Raw genomic sequence first — 22,340 nt, forward strand, 5'->3', positions numbered from 1 at the left:
ATGGATATGTATTGCAGTTAAAAATGCAGATAAACTGGAATAGGGATTACATTTTACCTTGGCAGAAAATATTCAAAATGGCAATGTGTATCCTTACATGCAATAATGACAGAATTATATTATGTGATTTATTAACAAATTACATCTGCAGCTGTTCTAATATCTGCTGAAAACATTTTCAGATCATATTAAGTTTTTGACCAAATCTCATATATCATACATTTTTATGTTAATATGCAAATTTGTAAGCCAGAAAAATTCAGCATGCAAATTTATTCAGGGTGAGTAGCAAGCAAATATCTTGACTGAGAAGCCAATCTATGAGATCAATTGCACCACTCTTTACTACAGAATCAAGTTGCCATTAACTTGCTGACTGTGACTTAAGGTACAGTTCCCAAAGAATCAGGTTATAACAGTCTTAGTTTGTGACACCTATAATGATAGTCACACACACCCTCCAAATATTGTGTGAGCTTGGTTACCTTTGAAGTTGGATAAGTAACTTTGACACTTACAACTTTAATCAATTAATTAACACCCCAACTAGAGTAACAGATAAAAGTGCAACTATCATTGATCATGTCTGTACTAATAAACCTGAAAACATAAGTGAAATTAATGTGCCAGTGTATGCACTGAGTGACCACTACCCACATGTTGAATAACCATGATGGTCTTTGAGACTGTCCTATTCTTGGGGACCTACCTTAGGAGGGGATCAAAGTTATAATATACAAATATTTCAATTACAATGACATATTTTAGTATTTAACACATTACAAGTTAGAACTCACTGGTCATAGTCCTGAAAGGTAGGGTTCAGGAGGTTTCAGTAATGTCATAAAAAAGCTCTGGGATTTTCCATGGTCAGCCATATAAGTAGCTCCCATTTTCAAATACCAATGGAAGGCTTGGGGAGCTTTTGACTTTCATTGGATTTAACACTTCCTTAACTGAAGACCACCATTTGACATCTCAAATGAACTGACTGTACACCATTATCATAGTCTCTTCCTGTGATGCTCATGGCAGTTCATGCCTGCATCCTCTGGTACCAGAGTCCAGTGTACTAACCATCTGATCCCCACCACTATAGTCTAATAGTTAATTTGCTGCATCCACAATTACAAGGAATCAAAAATAACCTGTGTCTTGTAAGATCCTGCTTAAGAGAGATAAACTCATTATGCAGAGAAGCAGTGTACGGTTAATCTGTTTTTGATTTTTTTTTCTAAGGGAAATTCATTTATGACTGAATTTACCTTTACATGTCTGGATGACTGTATTATTTTATCATTATTTACACTTTCCTTGGGATAGATGAGGATATAACTCATTTTATTAACTTTAAGTTCTAGCTTTAGTTTGTTATAGTCTATGGCATAACACTGAGTAAATATTGTGATGAGAAAAGACAGCTATATATAATATTTCTCAAAATAAATTTATATTCCTCTAATATTTGAAAATGTTAGCAAACAAAACAGAGCATGTGTCGTTCAAGCTAAAACTTTGTCATGATATTTTCACATGCTTATAATTGTCTGGCATGGTTTATGGGTCCAGAGCTTTGCTGCAAAGATGTCAAAATGTATTCATATTTTATGTACAGCCTTAACACGTCACATTGGTTGCCTTGGGTTTTCTGGTGGAGCTACCATTATGATTTAGAAGTGACTGACTTCATTTAAAAAATGCAATATCATTTGGCAACACAATTGTTTTCATAAGCATGTGTGCTTATTAATTGTGATTTATGTGCTTTCTTATCATTCTGTAATTGCAAATGAAAATAAGACAGTTTTTCTTCTATCACTAGTTGTATGTCGAATACAGTTTATCAATACCCAATACCAATAATAAAAGATTATTTAGTGCTAAGGGTATGACAAAACTTGAATAATACTGATGGTATGATGTGATCCTATACTCTATACTGATTCCTTCACTGTCATCAGCACAAGACAATTCATTTCAGGTACCAACATCATATTTAAGAAATTTGGACATAAAAGTCAATAGACTTTCTTTTATGAAAACAGTTGTATCTTTAAAGTAACATTAATCCACAAGGCATAATGTACAGAAGGTTAATTTGTTAGTAAATAATTTATTTTCCAGTCCCAACGATAAAGAAGAAAATGATTTGTCAATTATGATTTTCTTTGTAGGTAACCTCTCCAAAAGCTATTGGGCTGGTGGAGTACAATGCTGGTGCAATCTACATGGGACTACTGGAGGGTAAAGAAAGGACATACATGTACTGCAAAAAGCCATTTGGGAAACTTGAGAATGGAAATTTTGAATTTCAGTTTGCTGATGGTTTAGAAGCAATATTAAATATGAAAGATATCCAGAAAATCAACAAAATTTATTTAATGAACAATTCTGAACTAGAGGTAGCGAACAACCAAATATGTGTTTTGGAAAAGGAACATTAACATATAAAGCAGTTGCAATATACATTAAAAGTTAAACACAGGTATGAATTATTGAACCACTCTCAAGAGCTTCAATGGTTGATATCTTAGGTAAGACCTGCCTCCTTACTGCATCCTCTCTCCTTTTAGCTAAAGAGTTTTAATTTGGGAGCACTGGATTTGACTGGTAGTAATAGTTCTCCTAAGTATTATGATTGGGTGATTATTATCGAAGAAACATATTATTCTAGAACTGAATCATTGTTAATGGTTAAAACAGCATCTCTGTATAGTCACTAGGTCATATCAATTATTTTTTAATTATAATAGAAGACATGTCTTTAGAGTGTGTAAAAATTTAAATATTTAACCACTTGACTTTAAATCACAAAAGTTGAACCTCAGGCAATCTTTGAAATGGAATTTTTTATGCTGATAATATATGGAATATATCCTGATAAAACTGTGTTAAGATTTAAATATGTTACAAAATATCACAATTTAGAAGCAAAGTTTTTACATAAATATGAACATATACATTTGAACTTGAAACAAAAATATCATTGTTTGTATTTCCTGTTATATTTAAAGCTGGAGTCACATTTCTTATGTGATGTCAGGTTTAAAAATAAAATGGATTACATACTTGATAACATGCTTCCTTGTTATTACTCTATCTGACCTACCGGTATATACTATCATCCAATATGTGTCGCCTATCCCTTTTTATGAAATATTAAAATAAAGACATAATATCAGTTGAACGGTTTTTCCTTAATTCATTTACATTCTTATTGCATAGACAACTTGTTGGTTGAATAGATTATACATATTAGCTGTACTGCACTTTATTTCTGTACTGCAAAGGTTTATGGCTTACTGAAGGTTAAAGCCAATTAAGTCATTCCTTACAACGATTTATATACAGGAACATACTGGTCAAGTGTACTGAATTTTAAATGTGCACAGGTTAAGTCATCACATCATTTTATAGCAAAACTTAAAAAGCATTCCTGAAATAAAACAATTTCAGAAAGTTCTAAATTTACAGTTAAAATAAGGATATTTAAAGGCCATATGTTAGTATTGTTAAAAATGTGGGTATTTAATATCAATGTGGTAATAGTTTTTTGAATCTACTCATTTCCTATGGATTACAGCTCAGAAAATGTGTATTCACTAGACAGTATTCTGATTACACATTTATGAATGGTAGGGTTGGCACACATTAGAATGGGATGGTGGTGGGTGGAGGTAAAATAAATAATTTACCTCATGAATTTATGTATAAAAAATATCTTATATAAATCACTGGGATGGTTTGGTATTTTGTCATTCATTACATTTTAATGTTACACTTAAGTTCTGTAATCTATTATATACATTTTAAAATGGCATGCAACAATGGGTAGTCTAACATAAGGATCACACTTGTTCTTTTGCATTTGGCGAATTATACGGCTTTTAAACTTTTTAATTCTAACAGCCACAAATGCAACTTTTACTAAAGGCTGTTGCTGACACTAGCCAAAGTTTGGCCAAGCATAGATTTAGCCAAGATTTGGTTTCTGTCTAAAAGTCATACATGTACATTATGGAAAGGGACAATGTTGCAGATAGCCAAATTTGGGCTAATCATAGTTACCTAGATTTTGGTTTTGTACAGCCACACGTGAGTTATACTAAGAGGCATTGCAGACACTAGCCAGATTTTGGCTAAGAGTACATTTATCCACAATTTGGTTTCTACCAGCCTCACTGAGTATGGCAACAGGAATCCTTAGCCAAATTCTGGCTTATTTAAAACCTGCCTAGCCCCTCCAACATACATTAAAGCTATTGAATAGTTATAGGCCAGATACTGGTCAAAGATTCTCAGTATGTGCCTTTGCTACTTTGGGTTTAGAAATTTTAGCCCACAGAAGAGGCCTGATTTGATTAAATGGAAAAGCTCAAGTGAAATCGGAAGCTGTTTAGGGCAGAATAAGATCAGATATCTTAACATTAATATGTGCAACTAGGAACATAAAAAAGGGGGAAAAAATAAAACACGGAAAGACTTGTAGGGGAGGGGAGAATAGTGCGAAGCGAGGGCATGCATGTCCTTCTGACATGGTTATTGTCAATGCGCTAGCCCGGACCAACCACCAGGGCAATAACATGATGCATCTCCTAACTTCCCAAAGTCATATAAATTATTAATAAATCCATGAAGGTCATCTACGGATGGGGTTTCATCAATATCGGTTATAAAATCAATAATATCATCACCATCTGCGTTTAACAATTTTGTGTTTTCATCAAAATCTTTAAGTACTTCGCAGCATCGTTGATCTTCAACTGACGGAGCTATTAAATATAACTTATACCATTTGAGCCATCTCATTATTAGATTAAGCAGTACAGATAAACCACCATTTTTTTGGCACCCTTGGTTACAAAGCCTTGCCGGATTAACAGTTTTGCCGGACCAACCGATGTCACGCATCGCCAATATAATGCAGTTTCATCTGCATTATACACCTGCTCAGGACCGAGGTGCTCATCAACTGAAGCTTCTGAAATTTGTACACATACTCGGCAGCTCCTTCGTGGTCTACAGACCGTTTTTCTGCACAAACTTTATACATGGAAATTATATGACGCTTCTTGAACCTTTGAAGCCATCCTTCACTATAGTCACGCTCATGTTCTATTTTAAGTTCTTTATTAAACAACTGATCCTGGTCCATACTATCCTGCCCTACAAGTCCACTACGTCACTCCGACGTTGTCGAAACCATTCCATCATCACTCGGTCATGCTCAGTACTCTTACATCTTTCATAGTTTTTCTAATGTTCAGTCTCTTGTTGCAATCAGTATCTGAACAGAATTTCAATAATTTGTCCCTCTGCTTCGTTATATCGTAAAACGTTGCTGAACTAATACCATATGCGTCACACAGCTGTCGCACGGAAACACCACGGTCCAGTTTTTTCAACAGTTCTACTTTATCTTGTATCGATATTGACTGGTGATTGCACTTGACACCACCACTGACACTTGCATCTGTCTCAGAAGCGATAGCTAGGGTTAAATGTAAGTACAGTAAGCTAAGAATCGCACAAAATGTATCACCACCAACAGCTGCAGTTTAAACAATCCAAGTGAGTGCGCGCCCATTAAACTAACTTGGAGGTGTCGGGAATTTCAAGTGACCTCTCTTAATTATGTCCGGATTAAAAGAGGTGCCGGACCATCCGTTGCCGGAAAATAGGTGGTTTACCTGTAACAAAAAATAAAAAGCGTGCACTTACAGGCAAGTGTGCGAAATGTGGTACAAATAAATATGTATTTATCTCCCTTGACAAGTCAAGGAAAATTGGTGGTGATATCCCTACTTCATTAGGAAAATTACCAGGAACTCCATGGGTTAAATACCCAGGAGAAAAATATCTTCCAGGATATACTTACTGTGGTCCTGTAACCGGGCTTGATATCCGACTTGACGAGCTAGATCAACCAAGACCTGGAGAGTATCCAATAAACGCGATTGATAAAGCATGTCATATTCATGATGTAGCATATAAAAGTAAAAATCTGCAACAACGGCATATTGCAGACGTAAAACTAATTCATGCATTAAATTCCATAAAAAATAAATCTTTCAGAAAATCATTAGCTAATTGGCTGGTAAGATCTGCGGTGAAACGTAAATTATCATTTGGAGCCCATAATTAATCAACCGATTACTGAAATAATGGAATCGATTTATTATAGCCAATAGTATATTGAAATGGTAGAGAAGCTATTAGTGAACGCGCTGATGCAGCAAATGTTACACGCTCTGTTGCTGAAAAATGGTTAGCACGAGAGACAATATGGCAAATTTAGCTACCACCACCTAAACAAATTCAGCATGCACATTTTGATGTCAGCACTCCTAATGAAGTTCATCAAGCATATATTTTCTTTTTACCACATGATTCTATTAAAATTGGAAGTCGGAAATTAACATACAAATATGCGTTGACTGTCGTTGATGTTGCAAGTAGCTATAAGGAAGCAGAGCCGTTATCAGCTAAAACAGCGACTGAAGTTTTTTCTGCTTTTGAAAGAATTTATCAACAAAGACCCTTACGACTGCCACAACTATTACAGGTTGATCCTGGCAACGAATTTCTTGGTGCAATTTCATCTCAGATGGAAAAACACAACATCAAAATTAGACGATGACATACTGCAATTCATCGTGATCAGGCAATTGTTGAACGATTTAATCGAACACTTGCTGAGCGGTTATTTGCATATCAATATGCGAAGGAAATAATTCATAAAGATATAAGATCCCGCGAATGGGTTGCAAGATAGCCAAGTGTAATAACTGCATTAAATAATGAAATTACTTAACTGCCATGAAACCCGTAATGCAATTACAAAAGAAACGTATACCAATACAACGACATGACTTTTCAAAACAACCAGTATTAATTTATGTTACTGTCAGGTATTTATAAGAACCTGGTGAACTTGAAGGTGGTAAAAAAAGAGCGATTGATCCTATTTGGAGTATTACAACAAATAACATTTCTAGCGTGTAAGATCCACGTGTAGACCTGCAATCTAAAGATTAGATTCAACTGCTCCTCAACGTGGATTTGTATGTGAACAATTACAAGTAATTCCTGAAGACACACAATTACTCCTGCATTCACCTTTGTAAACTAATACCTCGGCGTCGATTACATTCAAGACAAGCCAGCATTACATTTTTGCGTGTATGACCAAAATGACTATTTGTTCTGTCTACATTAAATTGTCTTGGATTAAATTTTGAATATTGCCACAACATTACTGTGTTACAGCTCGCACAATGATTGTTCTGTCGTTGTTTCAATGTCATGATAAATTCAGGATCGAGATCAAAGTCGTGTTTATTTTATTTTTTTTGGTCACATTGTTTATAACTAATTTTTTCTTACTACATCATCTCCATGGTCGGCAATTGTTTCCTGAATTTAATTATTATTTTCTGTCAAGTCTATGACAATTGTCCGTAGCTGCGATATTCTTCTGACTCGAGATACTGCGAGATAAACTAAGCTTGACCATTCGATACGATCATCAACAATCCAAACATTTGTATCAGAGATGGTTACTCCTTCTGATGAATGAATCCTCATTGCGTATCCTAGTGTCCATAGAGTTTTGTCGATGATTCCTTCAGGAGTTAACGCGCCTCTCAACAAGACTGACAGGAAATAAAACAATATCATTTAATACAAGATTTTGTTTTTCTGACGATCCTGGTATATCAACGTCGATATTTTTCCATCGGGTATCTGCTGGTCGATAACAGAATGGTACGGGTAGATTTGAAAGGTTTTCTTTATGTAACATAAATAATTACTGTTGAAGTGTATCATAAACTATTTTTCTACCTGCAACTATCAAATCATTTGGTCTCCATAACTTCCAAAAGTTGCTCATAAAAATTTCTTAAATTTATTCGGTTGTAGTCTGATTAATTTCTTAGACTCTCTTAAATCCTGGTCAAGTGCACTATGATCATCAGTTATTTCTTCATAATAATCTACAAAATTCTTTAGCCATTCGTGTGAAGACAATCCAACAAAAGTTGGCGGTTTACGATGATAGCCACACATTATTACATCAGTATTTTTTTTGTCAATAACCAATCAAGAAATTTTTAACGTTTCTAATGAAACATTGCATATTTCATCCCCCATCATAATTCTTGGAACATATTTCTCTCCCATTTGTTTAGGAGTCCATTTATCTCTCTTCCATCAAAAGAATTTATGCTAAGTCCATGATTTAATATTTCTTTCTTTCATTTCCCTTGCGCTTCTGTGTGCATGTGTTAATACAATGAGTGAACCAGAACCTCCAGGCCCACTGAGGTAAACATTTTTATGTCTAGCTACATGATCAAATACTGATGGTGCAGATGATAATTTTGATATTTGATTTTTTAGAAGATAAATACCCTTAATTTCAACGTCGGCGAATTCAGAATTATTGTATAATTTATTTTTTGTTTTATTCTGCATTCACCCCATGAAGCACAAGTGCCGATATGTAGTTGTTCTACCAATCCTGTATTCTTGTTGATATAAAACGAACCCGTAGCTACTCTGACAGCAAACTCAGAAACTCTATTTATCATTGATAATAGATTTATCGAAACGTAAGCGATCATTGAAGATCTTAAATGAGTAAACTGCGGTGACTGACCATCAATATAACTCACAATTGTACCTAATTTAGTTTCACTTGGGAAGAAAACTGTTTCTCGACTTATAAACGTATTTTTATTCGTTGTATCAGCAATTATAAAATCAAATTCAGCATAGTTTATAATCAATCTTGTACAACGTCGTTTATGATCATATGATCCTCATTTTGTGAATTTACCGATTATTTTATAAGATTTCATCATCAGATTATTTCTTTTGTTGCAGTAAGCAAACTTCTTTCTGCGGAGATATGATATAATTGCTTCACTTACAATCGACGATAATGGTATTTTACATCGAGCATATACCGTAATAAAACTATTGGTGCGCACACTTTTTGTGAAAAATGTTTGACAAACCAGACATAACAAATCGGATGAAGATTTTCAGCAAACTTAAATGACTCCATATAAGCAAATCCAGTCAGGTCAAAGTCCGGTAATGGTCCATTTATCGATACTCTGGTCATCTCGTGTGTGGGATGTCCAAATAACCATCTCCATAATCGTATTTAGTATTCTATAATCCGCCGTGTCCGTATTCGACACAACTGCGTTATGTTTCTTCAAAAAAAATCAAATAGTGTTTTCTTCCACGAATTTCTCTCTCAAGCAAAATGAGCAGCAATGGAAGGAACGGTAAAACAATTACTCAGTATATTTCAACGCAATATTCTTCGTTTCTTCATGGAGAGACTCTGTGCGATAAATACCTCCATACGGCCTTACAAACTGATCATGATTTCCATTATCTGAACTTTGAAACAACCACACGGATACAGAACCATTCCGACTTATTTCGATAATAAAATATATGTCCTTGGTAAAATTTAACAGCTCGATTTTGAGGAAATATTGTTTCTGCACTGGTTCACGCATGCGCATTATGATCAATAATTTCAATCGAAGCTCCTTTCTATTTATATTTTGATTCGTATAAAATCTCTCCAGTTGTTGTTCTTAATGTTATTGGAAATTTTAATTTCTTTCCTAATTCAGGACAAATGCTCCGGTATCCTTAACTATTCCCCCCCCCCCCACTCGTTTATTAATTTACGTAATTTGTCCGTTAAGCCGTTTCCACGTTTCACGTTTGTGAAATGTTCCGTTACTCGTTCGGCTACACAATTTATTTTTGAAAATTTCTTCGGTTTTAGATTATTAACGCTGGGTTTATCATTTATCGGATAAATTCCATAAATAACCACGGTTGCAGGATACGCTCTTTCATAATACGGTTTGTCAATACTAGTCAACATTCCTGGTTTGAAATTTTTACTTAATACGGCAATTTTTTCATTATGAAGGACAGGGTCACCTTTGCACTGATAATCCAAGTATTATTGTTTGTTTCTGCTAATACAATAAACGTCACTATGAAAAATCTCTTTGATTGTCGAGATAATTAATACTCGTCGCTGCTCGTTTTGTCGTTCATTGTAGCATTGATAACATCGTCGACACAATCGGTGTTGCGTATGATTTTTAACGCCAACCACACATGAGATGCACCATCATTACTAAATTCTTTTTTGGCGTCATGAATAGTATCAGTCAAACTTTTATTTGTCGGATCAACCAGAGCAAACATCGGTAAGTCAGGGGATATTCTGTCAAGATTAAATTTATCTTCAGAAGGCTTTATCTTAATCTCTGTTAATTTGTCCATATTATAATTAAAACAAGTATATATGTGTGTACATATATATGATTCAAACAAAAAATAAATGCAGTTGGCTTATGATAGGATCTACAACTCCTTGTGACAAATGTTGTGTAAATGAATTCTGCGGCTATCATTTACAAAGTGTACGGAGAGGGTGTTTAGGACCAAAACCATGTTTGAAGTGTGGTATTGGAGTTAGAGGAGAAATGTAGTTGTGTGTGCAATGCGGCGGTAACAAATACAGGGAGCTGAAAAGATATTACGATAACAATATACTGATAATAATGATAAATATATTAAAAAAAATGTGAAAGATTATCTAGCTAGATTTTAAAATTAATAATTAAGCCTAATCATGATTTAAACAAATGATATTGTTATACAAATGGGGCAAAAATAATTTGTAAACATCCTATCATAACGAATTATGAATCATCCAGCGATGCTATCATCAGGCACTGTTGACTAAAAAAAATTAGTTGGCGATGTTAATAACTTTGGTTATCTAAGATTTTCTAATGAAAGAAACATTATTTCTTCTATAAATTTATTTTTTAATATTTCAATAGATTACTCTAGAAGGGTTTTGCAAGATCAGTTGCAAGAGTGCAAGATCAGTTGTATCCGTAAATGTAGAGACAGGTGAGGAAAAAACATTTCCATCGATAATTGCAGCTGGCAAGTATTTTGATATTGATCGTGTTTCAATGCGGTTTGTCGAAAATGATATCACCAAATCGTCTTTATCGAAAAAATATAAACAAATTATATCTTTTCATTAATGTTGAAGGAAGATAACTCTGTCATGCTAAGAAATCTCCGGTAGTGTTGCTACTAATACGATATTACTATTTATTTATTTATTTATTTATTTATTTATTTATTTATTTATTTATTTAATTTTTTGGGTCCTTATGCTCATTGTTAGAACAATTATTTTATTATTCTGAGGTCTCTATCGTCGATGTTGAAACTTCGATTTTCATATATATAATTATATTTGTCGAAGTTTCAATAGTCGTATGTGTAGGTATTTTTAAGCTTGGTAAAATGTCATGATAGAAAAAATATTTATTCAATCTGAAATTTCTATTGTCACTGTGGAAAAGAGAATAATTGCATATGATAATTATTTTATCACTTAATGCCAGTCATATTGTGTGTAACTATTTTTGTGCTGATGAATAATTGTGATAGAACAATTATCTGATCATTCTGAAGTTTCTTTACTGAAGGGAGATAACTATGTTTCTCTCTCCGGCAGACTATTTCAGTAGTTACTTCGCTTGTTACTGCGAATAACCGCAAAGAAAGAATATAACTCTGCAGCATATTTTTCTCCTTTGAGCTTAATTTTTTTTTTGTCATCGTACCTAATTAATTACCCATCTGTTTAATAATTAATATCAGTGAAGTAACATAATTGTTTAAAAGTTCAAACTAGTAGAAGGATATTTACGGTTTCTAATTTATCGACAAAATCAAGGTAGAAACAGTGGTTACACACGCCGTTACATCTACAATACAGCTAAACTATTTTTTAAATCTCTTGTTAACTAGTTGTATTTCAGCAATATAAGGTGCGATTATTTTATACAGTGTGTTTAGAAACAGAAAATAAATTCACGGCGTTAATTTTACTCAGTACTGTATAATATTCGGCTGTAGCAATCCAGCATAGGTAACTTTATAATAATTTCTAAAACACATATAAATAAGATTAGAATATAGCGCATTGCTGTCGTGGCTGATTCTCATAAGTGGGGTCAGCGTTCGAATCTCGTGACTGACATACTGTCGACGGTGGCGATAATCGCGGTTTTTCTATAGAAAGATGTGGGCTACAGCCCAAGGGAATTTCATGTATACCTCATCACCACGTAAAACAATGTGGTGGGTGCATTTTGAACTCTCCTCGGGGTTTGATATTGGGTGTGTGTGTGCATGAATATTCTGAATTATATACACAAAATTACATACACTAAACTCTAAATATTCCAAGATTTTGTTTCGTTTAGAAGATTTGCTGGTGGTTTGTCTATGAAAGAATTTGTGAACCCTCCAAAAATAAACAGTAGCGTGATGTGAGCTCCCAATCTCACTGACTGGTACCCCACACAAAAACATTCAGAACATAGATTAATTAAGCTAATTCAGCAATCTATGTTTCAATCTTTGGCTGTGGTGGAGGAAACGAAAGTCGATAAATTCAGAACGAATGTCGGCCAAAAAGAAAAGCCTCGTGGGGTACCATGAGGAGCATAAGAAAGATCTCACAAAAGGACCCTTTGGAAGGCACAAAGGCGAATGAAGGGACTCCATGAATGGTAACTATTTTTAAAAAAATACATTTCATATAATGAAATACGAAAATATTAATCAAAAAATACTGTGAATTGAATTCGACTTTGTAACATAGAGAAATAAATTATATGTGTTGATTTTACTAAAACTATTGGTTTCACTTCCTTTCTGTTACATAGTTCAAGACCATAGAGTCGTAACAAGAAAGTAAGCCTTCAATGAGCTAAAATATAAAACGAATAATCTGTTAGTTAAAAGAATGTGACGAAAATACAGGGAATATCTGAACCAGACAGAGCCTTTTACGTTACCTCTTGATATAAACAATTTATTAGACCCTAGCACATTCACAGCTGTTTGTGTCATTTAATCTATATAACAGTGAATTTCAGTACATGTCGGAAATTAAGGTGCACACAGAGAGTATATTGGACTGTCTTCTGTTGGTAAATGCTATACTTAGTCTGAATTACATTCGGAATTAATAGCATTTCGTTTCACACTAAAAAGTGCCGAAGCTTACATAGAGCTGTTTTAGTGGTCTCCATTAGCAAAATGAATACCGGCTGTTTTTGTTGTTGTTGTTTTTGTTGTATTGATGTGTTTGTGCCTTTAACAACTTTTGTAGCAAGTCCTAATTTTTGGGTATATGAGCAGCTCGTCGCAACGAAAATATTAACAGCAAAAGTTTACGACCTTCTAAAGCAAACTCACAGACAAATCAAATAAAGGGTGATATATCGTACGATGCCTAAAGTTCTATCAAAGTTCTTAACAAGAAGGGCGAAAAGAGATAGCACTGTGGTGTCATTTTTCCGCTATATAATTTTATATATATATATATATATATATATATATATATATATATATATATATATATATATATATATATATATATATATATATATAGCTAGCAAGTTTATGCCTACGTTTATGGACACCATTGTGTATTTTAATCCCTATATACTTTCCAGTTAATATTCTTCACTTTCATCAAGGATACATATGCGATTCTCAAACTATTTACGTGTTTGCCTTTTAAACAACGAAAAGGAGATAGCGAAGATAGATTGGAAGTGGCAAGCAGTACAGACAATAGATGTGCAATTAAACAGTTTGTTTTATTGTTGCATGATATTAATAATCCGTTGTTCGTAAACGAAGAAAAATGAAATCTTATCAATTGGTATGATTTAATGGTATGTCGTTTCTTTACCATCTGAATAACTATAGAAATTTGAAATCAAAAGAAAATATTAGATCGATCTGAATAAAACAAATGCTTCTTCCTGAAAGTCAAGGTTGTCAAAACGAACGGCACAGATCGAGGAGAGAATATCAACGTAGATCTCGACAACAATTCATGCATTGGTTAGTCATTTGTGGATTTGTAATGGAATGATAAACTAGTCAGCATCAATATGGACACTTACCCTTACCAAGCGTACCTGAACATTGTCTTGAAATGAAAACAGACGCCAAGATCAAACATCTGAATAATTCAGTGGTGTGGATGCCTAATAAATCGGACAATATCAAATATACATTTTTGATTGCAGATGACAATGCAGACAACACTGTTTCAGTTAACAACGTCAAAATAACCAAATATATATTTCAGAAATGATGGATGATTGCATTTGAACAAATTATAGCGAGAAAGGTATTTGTTGGAATGAATGTATGTGCGCCTGAGATTGAATAGAAGTAAGGCCGAGTTCCATTTGATGGCTAATGCTAACGGGTACCATACAAACAATAAAGAATGAAAACATTACGTGCGCTGTGCGGACGTCGTACTTAAAATGGAAATCGGCATCAGTGAGACTGAGCAGAACAACAGTCATGTAACTACTACGACGAGCGGACGTCAAAGCCTTTCCTATTGCCTTTGGACTCCGATCGAAGATCGAATACACTGTTTTCTAAAACGTATTCTCATCGTCAACAATGCGTATCTCGACAGATTTGTCTATTAAAATCATTTCAGGTTCCAACACCTTAATCTATCCAAGTCATCCGAGATGGCCAGACGTTGTCTACCAGACCTTTGGAACCAACATTTGCCCAGAAACATTACTTGAGATCTGACTTGACTCTGTTTGAAACCATAGGGCTATTAGGGACCAAATGTGGCCTTGGCAATTTGTACAACGATTATGCAGTAGAATATGATTTGTGTGGCTTAGATTTTTTCTCTGGTTGCGGTAGCGAAGAGGGATATTCCACGCTATAAATTCAGATCTACAGTTTGCAGTCTCTCGAACCCATTGTATATTAGTTTGTATTCAGAATTCAATAATACCCTGGAAGTCATCAGTTCGGGAGACGTGATCCTATACTGTTAAAAGGTAGAATCCATGACGATAGGCGACCATTCAAAACAACAGTCACAGACCGCATGTGCAGAAGAAAATGAAAAGAGCAATACAATCAAGCTGACCAGAACAAGAACAGCGATTATTCTCGTTTATTGCTCGACACTTGACAGAAATAATGACAAACCAGACCATAGAATAGGGTATGGTTGTCAAATCAACCATTCTAATAAGAAACAACACAACAAATGTTTGATGATGACTCAAGACGAATTGTTGGAAGACTGTCCGAAAGATGTAATTAGTGTTATCTCAGAGGAACAGATTCGGAAAGAGTGATATGAAGACTTGAGTGACTTCCTTATCTCAATGGACGTTTCGGAAACGAAACGCATAATTCGGTTCCATCATCTTGCTCAACAGATATTTTCAAGAATAGATTCAATCGTGAATTGATGACTTATCACCCTAGGTTAAAGATGGACACAGGTGAACTTCATTACTTTCTGACTTACGGCTCGTACATAGCTTCTCGATATTCAGTGGTGTGAGCTAAAATAAACTTTTTCATTGTAAGCCTAAAGACGATAAAGCACTGACGACAATGATAAGCTAGGACCCGACTGGTTTGCCATTTACTTTCGCAAAACAAGAATCCTGTATGCATGCCCTTTCACGGTCTTTCTTAATGTTTCCTTTAAAGTTCGCGAAAACTTTGTAGGGGATGTATTCCTTAGCGTCTATCCTTCCCTCTCATAAGTCCAGTCTTGCCGCAAATCTATTCTCAACCTGGCAACTCATAAGAACATTTACGAAAGTATTAGCAAGTTAACGGATCCCCTGCTGCTCACTGGCATGGTAAGACACCACCTCACTGAGAGGAAGCAGAAGAAAACCACTATTTTCTTGAAATGTCCCAAGACGTAATGGAAGGAATGGTGAAAAAGAGAACAAACCAGGAAACGTCAAAATGAAAAAGGAAAAAGGAACATCAGCAAAAGCAAGGATAAAAGGTGTAGGAGTGACAGATGGGGATTAATGATTTTAGTCTCACGGTGAAACGATGCGTACCCAATGAATCGTGATACAGATGGAGAAACCTTATCATCCTAGATCTCGTTGCTAACAACTCTTCATTCCAGGGTAACATCATCAACTGTCTTTCTCTGCTATATCCACGTATCATAGAAATGATACACTATTCAAACCTTGCCAGTTTTGTTTGTATGTTTGTGCTTATCTTTGTCGCCCATAACATCAGGCAAAACCCTGTGATATGGACATCATTTCGTTGTGATCAGGAAAGAATTCGTTCGCGAAATAATCCTGGAAGTGACATCTAAGATTATGAGAAGTTGCGCTGAGAAGGTAAATGGGAGGGATATAATCATACAGAAGTGGGAACATGACATCCAAAACTACGTAAATAAGATCAAGAGAGACTTGGGGCGAAAGAAGATGAAGAGCAAGAAGCCTAAGAAATCATCAGTCCCTCAAGAAGGAATAGTAAATATGCTCAATGGATGGCGCTCACCTGGAGGCATAGTAGTTTTATGTAGAGTGGTAAATATTAGCAATCAACTAACGCAGATGTCCAGTTCAAGGATTCCTAAATGTCTTCGAAAAGAGAGACACTATTACAAATTGTTACCAAACATATATGTGTTTTATGTTTGTGTAAGTCTTTGACAATTAAGCGTAAATCCCATTGTTTGTGACAATATTGTCTCTATAAAGACTTCTCCCTTTTGATTGTGTGGGATAATGTGTGATTTAATTCCCTGTAATTTACATCATATCCATCTAGTGTGATAGCATGTTTGTGAGAATATTGAGTGTATTATATGCTCCTACCTTTTGCATCGTCGGATAGTAGGTATAGCGGTTTTGGTCACTGCGTGTTGATAGTAAAGTGCGATGTATTCGATTGTAGATGATCAAATGTAAGATATCATATTGGTAAGTGTTCGATATAAGATAACTAATTTATATTACATTTTCTGTCTAACCATATACAAACCTATCATGATCAGTTGATCCAGGGAGTTTGGTCAGTATTTGTGGTGTGTTGGGTAGTAACCACAAGTTGTGCATTTGATAGTAAACTAAGTGTGGGTGTTTGATAGTAATAAAATGTGGGTATTGGATAGAAATCCGAAAATGGGTGTTGGATAGTATCTAAAGATTCAAATATTACATTTCACGTTGTATCCCAGAAATGTAACATGAACACGTAATTTTAAAGTTCATTACTTTCCCAGAGTGTCCTTCAATGTAAACCTAGTGTAAGCTTAATTCCAGAAGTGCCTCAGGAAACGTTTCCGTTATTAAGGTCAACATCTTCTAGTCATGTAACAATGGGATCCCATTTAGGCCAAGAACCTTTAATAATGGAATAATGTAGCCCCAATGTTATATTCCCTTTGTGAAACAGACATACACCCAATTCAAATGTACAGTTTAATAATAATTCATCTTTTGTACCCGATAGTTACATAATACTACTACGTTAGTTCGATTAGTACAAAACTAATTATTTTGGCATTTATATATGGTAATTAACTATGTATGAATAATCACCATACACCGTTTGCAACGTACAAATATATGCATGTTTTTAACCCGGAAACTTGCGTCCACGTCGACCATTTAAGTAATAATGGTAAAATGTGCCAATGAAGAAGTTTGTTCCTATAACTGTTCTGTCGTATCCGATTATTCCACTGAAATGAAAGTAGCAGATTATTTAGCACTTGAGTGTCAAGCGAGCTACTCAGGTTAAGTAGGGTCAAAAGATTCCAGAGTCAAGCAGAGTTTTAGCATTTACCATGATGCGACGGTTTGCTTTTGATCCAATACTGCATTACGTTATGCGTTTCACATGAGGAGTTGGATTGTTGGTTTTATCTAGGCTGTAAAATGTGGCAATGTCTGCTCCCTAAATGAAATGCCATATTACGCCTTATGTTTCACATGAGGACTTAGTATGTTTGTAACATGTGTGTTCTATTTAGGCCGAAAATATGAACTTGTCTACACTCTAACAAAAATGACGTATTACGTGAAACGTTTCACATGATGATGAGTCTATTTGTTAGTTTCACTCAGAAGGGAATTACGGCGTTGTCTGCCGATGAATATTGAGGCATGGAAACGATATTTACCATCCATCAAATGGTTATTTGCTATTCATCAACCAGTGATCTACTATCCCAGTACGGGAGGTCGTGGGTTCGATCCCCGGCCGAGTCATGCCAAAGACTTATAAAATGGTACAAGCAGCTACCTCGCTTGGCGCTCAGCATTAAGAGGTTATTGGTATGGCTGTTGTCATTCCACGTAAAACAAACATTGACTCAACCAAGAAGAGAAAGATCAAACAAGGACGCACTTATCCATTCAGCAGTTCTTGTGCGACGAAGGGTTTCAGACACAAAAATGGGATGAAAGCAATGTGATTATCAAAGAATGTGACGTCCCAGAACGTACACTTTCCTGGGACTTATATTGTCCAAATATATTTTATAATTATTGCATGACAGTTGTACAAGTTAAAACTGGTAATTGGTTTCAAGTGCATGCGCAAGTTACATCTGATAAAGCCCTACATGTCGAGCAATAATACTTTGCGATCACATAGTTAATGGAAGAATATTAATAGACCCTCAATGTTATCAACATGAGAAAATAACTGAAGCTGAATCGCAACTTCAAGATGAAATCATCAACGGAACCGTGATATTCGTGAGTCACAAGTGCATGTGCAAAGTTGTGGATCCTATATGTAGGCTTTTGATGGGTCCACTGTTGACTATGGTGTTGCTGGATTTGCACCAACGGTAATTATCACAGATGCTCCAATCGGATTTGTTGTCAGAGTTGTATCAATAGTACCTGATGTGGCTGGCGGTGCTGGTATTTACATCAATGACTGCGTGTCTATTAGGACCTTCTTGTGGTAGGACACAGTAGTTTCGGTACGATTAATTAAATTTACTAGATGGCCATTGAGGATAAAATTATTAGGATGGCAGAGTTATATGTAATGTTGGCTGAAATGGAAAAAACATCGACGTTTCCGTGCACAGATATGAAACCCAGACACGTATTTATACCATTTCAATAAGATTTAGATCTTGAATAATAGATTTATTTTTGCGCTGGTACAATCCCCCCTTTCCATCCCCATTCCCCAACAGTGTGTCTTTGTGTACTAGTTTACGTTTTAGTTTCTTCCTTTCCTTGCTTGTATGCATACATGTCACTGTCTTACTCAACAACTGACCATGAAAACTAAAACGAATCACGTTACAAATGCTATTGATTGTGCACTTAAGTTGGCATGAAAACAAACATTTGATTCGAAACTTTTTTTCTAAATTTAAAACTAAGATACGCACTAATTCAATTGACAAGGCTCTCCTTCTCTAGAATCTGACAATGTTTAAGAAAGGTGACTGGTCGTGTTGCCATCTAAATCCCCATTTCCTCAATATCTATAGAATACATTGGGCTACCATACTGAAAGCAGCATACAAACAACCATTTCATATTTTCTCTACAGGTCGAGCAGAAATGATGACAACAGAAGATTAAAAAAGAACACAAATAAACAAATTTTGCTTCATTTTTATGATCTGAAAAAGGCGTTGTTTGTGAACTGCTTTTTTGTTCTTTACTAAAACATAAAAAGAGACAACAGCACACGGGAACGAAATTGAACGATATATTTGCCTTAAACTTTGGGATCATAAATATTGTAGTCAGTGAAAATCATATTATCTCTAGAAACAAGAATCAATCTGTAAAAGATTCATGCATTAGTGGTTTCAAAATATGAAAATTGCAAATTCAAGAAAGCTTTTGTAGTGGTAAATAGTCTTCTTACCACATCAGTACAGTACTTAAGTCACAATGATATCAGTCATGCCGTTTCTGTCACGTATTTCATTCCGGAAAACGAAGTACGGAAGTGAAGTTACAAATTATAATTCCCTTCAGCTTACGACCATAGCACTATTTAACAGCACTTGAACTTTGCAGTAGTGCTTTTTAAGGTAACGTATACTGTACAATGGTATCTGACTCCACTAGAACAAAATGGATCCTGGACCCAAACACCAATAAAACTTGGCGTCATTAAGCTACCTGCAGTATCTGATATACTTTGTACAGTTTCATGTTTCCTGTTTAATATGTTGTAGATTACGCGGCTGACCTAGTTGTTGTTCTTTATTAAGAACAGGAAAAATTTCATTAAAATCCCTCGTAAGCACTGTGTATTTTTGTGTAGTGGTTCTTGGCTATATGGATGCTTAATTCAGCACGATCCTGTATGGATGATAAACTATTTAGGGGTCTATATATCCCTCCAATCAGTACTTCCTTTCCATTTAAATTTATTTCTGCCTAAATACATTATATGCCTTACAAAATCAAGTCGTATAAATTGCACGCATGTAACTTTTGTTTTTGTTATAATGCACTCCAAGTAATCAACCTATTTTTGATTGCTTCACTGACAAACAAATTATATTAAACCAAATTAGAAACAGCCGGTCCTAGTCCCAGCTTCGTGATCACCATCACCATATTAGAAAGAGCCATACCTAGTCCCAGCTTTGTGGCCACCATCACCATATTAAAAAGAGCTATACCTATTCCCAGCTGTTTGACCACCATCGGTAAGGCGAAAATCCAGAAAAGACTCATACTTCTTGCTGTCAAGGACAGAAGGAAAAAAAAGAGAAAACTCAGTCGAAGTTTTCTTACAGAAAAATATCCAAAGTTAACTTTTAAAAGACTCGTTATGATCACAACAGAACACTTAGAGTTTCTCCAACTGAAGAAATATATTCATCCATCTACACATATTGTAACGCTACAATTTATTTTGTTGCAAAGGCGATATAGAATATTTACATAATAAACAAAACAAAACATTTCAATAATAAATGCAGCATATATTTATAACTTGCCTTATGGAGAATATAAAGAAATCGGTTGGACTATGTATTTATAACGCAAAATATGTTGAGGCAAACACCTCTAATTTTTCAACTACTGGTAAATCTTTGACGGCAAGGTAAAGCAATGGCTTGAAAATTTTCATCATCTTGGTACAAAATATCAATGGATAAAACTTTCCTTTGGTGTAAATCAAAATACTCCAAACGATTTCATTGTTTGAATCAAGGCCAGTAATTGACTACAAGCTACAAAACAACAAACAAATCATGTTACATGATTTAAAAATTCTTTCAATGTTCAGTTTATACTTGTAGGTATTTGTCCTCTCCCAGCCCCCATATCTTGTAAAATAGTCAGAATATGGTATACATTTCGAATTCAGATATTTTCCTGCTGTATTTTTATGTGTGAAACAGAAGAGTTAATGATCAAAAACATCCAAAATGTGAAAATTAAAACACTAATGTTAATACTACCTGCTTGAAAACTCGGCATGCAAGAGGTTCAGACAGCCTTCATGATCCACTATTTCTGTAGTGGATGATTGTAACAAAAAATCAAGTAATATAACTTGCATGCCTGTCACTTGATTGGCAATCTACCAAACATAAGGTATACCGATTGGTACTAATGATCTTGAAAGATTAAAACTGTAATTCATAATATAATCTATTGTTGGAATGTTTTGCACACTTGTTTTCCCTTTCTTCTACTACAGCAGCGCTGTATACTTGTGAAGCTATGGACAAGAATTGTTGTCATGCACATTTTTCTAATGCTATTTTTTAAATTTGGTACACAACCAATGTCATTGAGTAAAACGGATTGCATTTTATATGGTGAAATTTGAACACAGAGACTCACTACCTTTACACTTCACCACTTGTTAACAGCAGAAAGTGTCGAATTATAATGACAGACGAAAATGAAAACGAGGAGATTAATAAAGTAGTCTATAAGCTGTTTCAGATAACATGCTTGAAGTTAGTTGGAAGATTTAAATAGTACCAGCATTGTTTCCTGGTAGTATTATTCCGTTTGTTATTATCGGGCACTTCGAGAATATTTAGGTGATTTCAAATAGTCTATTCTTTTTGTGTATTATAGAAAACAGGGATTCCCTGCATTCATCAATTAAGCTAACCTACCCACAACATCTTAACTTGGTTCAGTTTCAATATAGGGATAATACATGTGTGTTTCTGATGTCACAATATAGGGATAATACATGTATGTTTCTGATGTCACAATATAGGGATAATACATGTATGTTTCTGATGTCACAATATAGGGATAATACGTGTATGTTTCTGATGTCACAATATAGGGATAATACATGTATGTTTCTGATGTCAACATTTTCTGAAGCAGCTACAAGATATTCGTCCAGTAAATACGCGAATGACTCAGTTTATTAGC

The 22,340-nt window shown here is 34.8% G+C and overlaps 1 long non-coding RNA gene across 2 annotated transcripts; it reads right to left on the bottom strand.

The window, feature by feature from the left end:
* Positions 1-114: 114 nt before the first annotated feature.
* LOC149797674 (uncharacterized) lies at positions 115-21,428 on the bottom strand. 2 transcript variants are annotated; one of them, XR_016421858.1, is made up of 3 exons: positions 21,398-21,428; positions 20,609-20,671; positions 115-5,690 (listed from the first exon to the last, which is right to left on the bottom strand). It is a non-coding gene; the product is annotated as an uncharacterized LOC149797674 (long non-coding RNA). The 2 variants fall into 2 exon arrangements; XR_016421857.1 differs by having other exon boundaries at positions 20,561-20,671; positions 21,398-21,425.
* Positions 21,429-22,340: the final 912 nt, after the last annotated feature.

This window comes from Sinohyriopsis cumingii, chromosome 6 (assembly GCF_028554795.1).
Source record: "Sinohyriopsis cumingii isolate HCF-2022 chromosome 6, ASM2855479v2, whole genome shotgun sequence".
NCBI classification, from domain to species: Eukaryota; Metazoa; Mollusca; class Bivalvia; order Unionida; family Unionidae; genus Sinohyriopsis; species Sinohyriopsis cumingii.